Below are 7,436 nucleotides of genomic sequence, written 5' to 3' on the forward strand. Positions count from 1 at the left end.
TCTTTTCGTATTTTTTTTAATTACTTTCTTCTTTCCAGCACTCGGTGCTCTAATAGGCTCTATGTTATTTTGTTGACAAAATTGCTTATTTCTTTTTTATTGTAATTTAAAGTTTATACTTGTATTCCTATTTTTAACACTATATTTAGTATTTGATCATAGGTTAGTGTTTCATATGTTATTGATTTACCATAATATATTTCTAAATTTATTTTTACATTTTTTTAAAATAATTTAGACAATCTAACTAAAAACTTTTTTTTTAAGAACCAACAATGTCGTCTTTTTATAGGGTTACTTTTGATGATAAAAAAAATTGTCTTTATACCATTGATAATTTGACATTGTTGGACAATAAAGATTTGTTAATTGATTTGTTAATCTTTCTTTAAATATGGGATCTTTTAATGTGCATGTTTAATGAGCTGGATAAAAATAGAAAATTAATTAGAGAAAAGGGCCACGCGGAGAGCAATCTCACTTCCATAGTGGTTCAACATCGAACTCAACCTTTTGCAGAGTTATTCTGTTGTCTATAGCTCTTCCGGTTAAGGACATTTTCCTTGGATTTCCTTATTTTGACGGGCAAGCTTCAGTGCTTGAATGGATTTTCAAGGCTGAAAAGTTTTTTAATTACCATCGTACACTTGATACTGATAGGGTCGAAATTGCAGCGACGCATTTCGAGAAAGAGGTCGTTCCTTGGTTTCAAGTGCTATAGAGGATATCAATGATTCATTATTGGACAGATTTGACCAAAGCGTTGGAATCACAATTCGGCCCATCTCCCTTCGATTGTCCGATGGCGGACCTCTTTAAATTGCAACAAACAAGTACAGTATTTGGTTGATCACCAATTCCCAAGTGTACCAGAATTACCTGTTGATATGGAACCAGAGTTAGCCCTCTTATTATGCTCATATGCTTCTGTTTTTGATACACTTACTTTATTGCCACCTCCTCGAGCATAAGATCATTATATTCCCTTAAAGGAAGGGTCAAGACCAGTAAAAGTAAAACCATATCGTTATTCTCACAGTCAAAAAGAGGAAATCGAAAAATTAGTTGTGGGTATGTTGAAAGAAGGAATTATACAAACTAGCAAAAGCCCTTTCTCTTCACCAACAATTCTTGTGAAGAAGAAAGATGGTTCGTGGCGTGTATGTACGGATTATCGAGCTTTTAACACGATAAATATCAAGGATAGCTTCCCAATTCCAATGGTAGATGAGTTGATTTGCGAGTTATTTGGGGTTTGTTTTTTCTCTAAAATGGATTTGCGGTCCGGTTATCACCAAGTTTTAGTCGCCCCAGAGGATAGATATAAAACAGTTTTTTGTACACATCATGGACACTTTGAGTGGCTTGTTATGCCCTTTGGTTTAACAAATGCTCTAGCCACATTTCAAAGTTTAATGGACGATATTTCAAGAAAATTTTGCGAAAATTCATTTTTCTATTTTTCGATGACATTTTGATTTATAGCTCTTCATGGAATGAGCATCTTTATCATTTGGAGGTGGTCTTGCAAATTCTGCAACAACATCAGTTGTATGCTCGTTATTCTAAATGCTCTTTTGGAGTTAAAGAAATAGTATACTTGGGTCACACATTATCAGGAAGCGGGGTAGCTATGGATACGACCAAACTACAAGTTGTGACAGGCTGGCCTCAACCAGGTAATTTGAAGCAATTAAGAGTATTTCTCGGCTTGACAGGGTACTATCGTCGCTTTGTGAAAGATTATGCTCAAATCGCCGCCCCTCTAACTGATCTTTTAAAGAAAAATGCTTTTAAGTGGAATGATTCAGCCACAAGAGCTTTTGAGATATTGAAACAAGCTTTGATAACAGCTATGGTATTAGCTATTCCTAATTTTTTCGGGCCTTTTGTGCTTGAAAATGATGCCTCCGGATCAGGCGTCAGAGCTGTTTTAAGTCAGAAGAATCATCCTATTGTTTATTTTTCGAAGTTGTCAGGTCGCATGAAAAAACAGTTAGCCTATATGCATGAGTTTTATGCCATTACTGAGGCATTAGCAAAATTTCGACATTATTTACTTGACCATCAATTTGTGCTTAAAACTGATCAGAAAAGTCTCAAAGAGTTGTTGGAACAAAGGTTGCAATCACTAGAGCAACAACAATGGTTACCTAAATTCTTGGGTTTTGATTTCACGATACAATACAAACCAGGAAAGGAAAATATTCCAGTCGATGCTTTGTCAAGGACTTGCATGATGGCATGGTCTGAAGCTTGTAATCAATGGTTGCGAATGGTAGTTGTTTGTATTCAAACAGATTATCAACTTAAAGCAGTGTATGATCAGTGTGTGAGAAATAAGGGGCAATATATGGAATATGTAGTTAAAGATGGTCTTTTGTTCTGGAAAGGGCAGCTTTGTTTACCAATTAAGGAAGACCTTATCAATGAAGTGTTAAATGAGTTTCATTCCTCTAAAGTAGGTGGGCATGCAGGAGTATCAAAGACTATGGCTCGGATAGCTACTCAATCTTTTTGGCCGGGTATGCGACAAAGCATTCGACGATTTGTACGTGAGTTTCAGATTTGTCAATAAGCAAAGGTGGAATAGGAATTATCAGCAGGTCTACTTCAGCCATTACCAATACTGCATCATGTGTGGGAGGATGTTTCCATGGACTTTATCACAAATTTGCCACCTTCCCATGGTTATTCTACTATCTTGGTCGTAGTGGACAAATTATCAAAATTTAGACACTTTATTCCATTAAAAGCTGAGTACACAAGCAAGATTGTACCTGAGGCTTTTATTCATAATATTGTAAAGTTGTATGGTGTTTCCCGATCCATTGTTTCCGATCGTGACAGGGTTTTCGTTAGTTCTTTTTGGAAACACTTGTTCAAGGCTCAAGGAACAACACTTGCCATGAGCTCTTCCTATCACCCACAATTTGACGGACAAACGGAGGCCCTAAATAAGACTTTGGAGATGTATCTACGTTGTTTTGTGTTTGATAACCTAAAAGGGTGGTTTACCATTTCATCATGAGCTCAGTATTGATATAATTCATCTCTTCATCAAACATTGGAATGTCTCCCTTCAAAGCTTTATATGGCAAGGATCCACCTGCTGTCATGCGTTATGAAATCAATGCTATAGATCCGGTTTCAGTTCAAGAACTGTTACGTGAACGTGATGAAATTTTGCAGCAATTGAAATTGAATTTGATGAAGGCACAACAATATATGAAAACCCAAGCTGACAAAAGAAGAAGGGATATATAGTTCGAAGTTGGAGAATTGGTGTTGGTCAAACTCCAACCTTATAGACAACACTCAATTGCTTTAAGGAAAACACAAAAATGGAGCATGCACTATTTTGGACCCTTTGAGGTTTTGGGAAAAATTGGAAAAGTGGCTTATAAGCTGAAATTACCGGATACTACTAGGACTTATCTAGTTTTCCACATTTCACTACTTAAGAAATTTATGGGTAGTCCTTCACAGCCATTTATACCTTTACCTTTGACAACTACTGAAGTGAACCCATCAGTTCAACCTTTAAAGATTTTGGATCAGTGTACCATTATGAGAAGTAGAAATCTAATTCCACAAGTGTTGGTACAATGGACTTATTTGGATGCGTCAGCTGCTATTTAGGAAGAGGTTAATGAAATCAAGGAGACGTTTCCAAAGTTTCACCTTGTGGACAAGGTGAAATGAAAGAAGTATTATAACGTGTGTGTTTAATGAGCTGGATAAAAATAGAAAATTAGTTAAAGAGCAATATGCAAAGAAGAAAAAGGGTAAGGCAAAAGAAGGAGAATGTCACATTGAAGGACTACGTGGGGAAGGGCAACGTTTTTGATAAATTCTGTTATGATATTCTTCTCTCCCTTCTCATTGGACCTATCCTCTCTGATTTTTCTCTGTTTTGATACTACTCTCATTCCTCTAATTATAGGTTGTGCAAGTTGCAGTACATGTCTCTCGTTTTCTTTTTCTGATACTATATTGGTAATCCTTTTCAATATAATAGTGCCTTTCTATTTCATGATAAAATACATTACGTTACAATCTTACAAGGTTTTGGATTATTGAATAAATTAATATTTAAACTGCACCTTCTTGATTTGTTTTGATTTTTACACTATTAAAAATTATTAATTTATCTTCTTCTGTATAATGATTATCTCAGCAACCTTTTAGTTGGTCGGTAAATCCTTATACAATAGTTACAGTGACACACTTGTTACAAGCTTTTGTTTTTTGAACCGTGACTGTCATTGTTATTTGACAAATTAGATATAGCTTGTTCATTCAGTCCATTCATTCCATGTAGATTTCATTCAATTATTTTATTTTCAGAATAAACATTTTGTACTAAATCACCTATTTCTTCAAACTGCACGTCAACAAATATAGGTAAAAAAATAATAATTTCTAACTTTTGGGTATCTATTTATTAATATTTTTGTTTAATTGATATAATTTCCTTTTGAATTCTTCTACTTTTATGTGTCACTTTTTAACGTTAATGAATCTAACTCTTGTGATACATATTTAATGGTTTAAACTCATTTTTGGTCCCCAAGTTATAAGTGGATGTTCAGTTTAATTCCTTATTTCATCAATGTCAACAATTGATCCCTAAGTTAAAAAAGATATTTCAAATAAGTCCCACCCCTTAACGGCGTTAAAAAATGTTAACATTTAAGTGACTGTACATGTCAGGTGTCCAATTATCGTTGACGTGGCAGACAATGAAAGTAGTACGTGTAAAATAAAATAAATTGTTTATGTTTTTTTAAAATGTAGTTAAATTAAGTTTGGGAAAAAAATTAGGGCAGAGTGAAATTGAAGAAATTGGGGCAAGTGAAATTGGGGATTTTTTTTTCTTCGTTCTATGACTCTGTGAGACAGAGCTTGTCATCATCCCTGTTTCCATTTTCCCAACATGATTATCCTATCCGACCCATAGCACAACTCCGTTCATCGACCGATATAGGAAGCATGTCATCATCCCTGTTTTCCACTTTTCTATCAATTTATCTCATGCTTCTCAGAACACTTCAAAACAAAGCTCCCTCAACCACATCCACCCAATTCAATGCATATTGTTTAACCAAACTTACCGTTGATTGTTTCTCACCATGATTGTTTCTCTCTGCCCCGACAAGTTGTTAGGCTTTCCTCGTCCTCGCCGATGAAGGTAGTGGAAGCTACAATTTCCTTACCACCTCTCCCCCTTTTCTCTGCTTTTTTCCGTCGCGCCACAACGAAGTAGTGTATAAATCAAGGGTTGGCGATTTGGGTGATGTTTCTGTGTTGCGCGAAGGAGACGCGCTTGGAAGCGGTGTCGATGGCTGTGATGTGGTGAGGTTGTCGCGGTGGCTGTCGGAGGTGAGCGGCGGCAACAGAGGTGAATCACGGAAGGTGAGGGTGTTTCCCTCTCACGCGTAGAGATAAGCTTGGGGAAGGAACCTGACGCCATAGCTGACAGCAACTCCAATGGCGCTTGGTGTTGTGGGCGATGTTGTAGATTGGGTAGAGAGTCCGCGGTGGCTGATCTAACTGAGAGTGGTGGCGCGTCCTCGTGGATGAAATAAAGCTCAAGGGTTTTCGTTTTCTTCGAAGGAGACTCTCAGTCTCAAGAAATGTGAGTGAGAAATGAGGGGATTTTGGTAGAGATGAGGGGAAATGGCACGACAACCTTCTCATTCCTGAAATTTGATGGCAGAGAAGACAATTTTTTTTTTCTCTGTTGCGGTGAAGAGGTGAAAGAAGAGCGAGATTAGAGACATGAGAGAGAAGAGCGAAAAAGTGTCTTACTATAAAACATCCTTTTGCCACATTTAATAACTTCTTTGCCACATCATGCCAACATTTAACGTCATTCTTACGCCGTTAACAGGTGAGATTTATTTGAAATATTTCTTTTAACTTAGGGATCAATGATTGACATTGGTGAAATAGATGACTAAACTGAACACCAACTTATAACTTGGGGATAAAAAAGGATTTAAACCTTAAATAATCTATATATTGGTTTGACGTGATTTATTTTCTATACTACGTTAATCTAGTATTGTATTTGAAAAGAAACTCCGCCCCGTCAAGTCACTGTTGTTAATGGACCACAACCCAATATTTTCTTTTTATCATATTTGGATGGCAATATCTTTCTGCACTTCAGTAGTTTTCATGTGTACCTTTATAAGATTGTTAAAAAATAAAATTATCTTGAAAAGAAATCTGGAATTGTTTATTGTGTTCCGGAAAATAATTCTGGAAACGATGGGGCGCAGAAAGTAATTTCCTGCATATCTTTATTTAGACCCAACTTAAAAGCTTTTAATCAATGAGGGTCCTGCTATTCAAACTCCTCTTATTACTATTCAAATATTTTAACTTTTTGTCTTTTTGTAAAATACTCCTAAAGTAAAAAATAAAAGTTTGGTCATCCCGTGATCCTTATTTTCATAGAAATTTCAAATAGGTTTCTTAATTTTTTTTTTGTCTTAATTAGTCCTTAATTTTATAAAATTAATCTAATTGGACATTTGTCCTTAAATGGAGTCAACACGTTGGCCTGATATTACTATTTTAAAATGACGTGATAAGTTGTTAAATATGTATAAGTAAGTCTGACGTTGATTTTAGTTTTTTTTTAAATTAAACAAATTGAAAAAAATTAATTAAATTCGTACTTGCATTAAGAAAGTTTAGGATTCATTCACATAAACAAAACTATATTCCTCTCAAACGACAGCGTTACTGCTTCCATCATCGGCGGAAGGATGCACGAGTGTTCCATCTGTCAACAAGCACCGTTATTACGACGGTGGAAACCATCATAATAACAACAACGCCCTCACTTCTTCTCCGACAGGATTGGCGGCGGTGCTGCCTCCTCCCACACGTCCCGTGGGTTCGACTTGAACCTTCCAGCACCGCTCACAGAGTTCTGGCTGCCGGTGGGGTTTGACTTTAGGAAGAAAGTCGGCGGAGGCGATGAGTAAGAGGTGGAAAGCCCGTTGTTAATAACCGCTGCCAAGAAGGCACGTTTGTTTCTGGAAGAAGACCACGATGGTGATGATCAAACGACGTAGCTTGGTTCACCCGATAAATGTTTATTTGAATTTTATTGTGATTCAATTTGCTGGTCTTGTGAATATGAATCATAGCCACTGAGTTTAATTTCCATTTGTTGTTTTTATTTTTATTCTCTTCGGTTTAAGAAGGATCAGGTTGGGATTAGGTTTGAATTTTGCTTTTGCTCATCTTACAGCAAAATTTGTTCATTGCTTTTAGACTTTTCTTTGTCATTAATGCAATCTAACAATTTTTTTTATCCATACGAATCAAATCTTTAATTCTCATAAATAGGTTTGTTTAATTTATTTTTCTTAATTTTTTTAATTTTAAAAAAATAAAAATCCACCTTTTTTCTT

Source organism: Vigna radiata, unplaced genomic scaffold, assembly GCF_000741045.1.
Source record: "Vigna radiata var. radiata cultivar VC1973A unplaced genomic scaffold, Vradiata_ver6 scaffold_322, whole genome shotgun sequence".
In the NCBI taxonomy this organism is placed as follows: domain Eukaryota; kingdom Viridiplantae; phylum Streptophyta; class Magnoliopsida; order Fabales; family Fabaceae; genus Vigna; species Vigna radiata.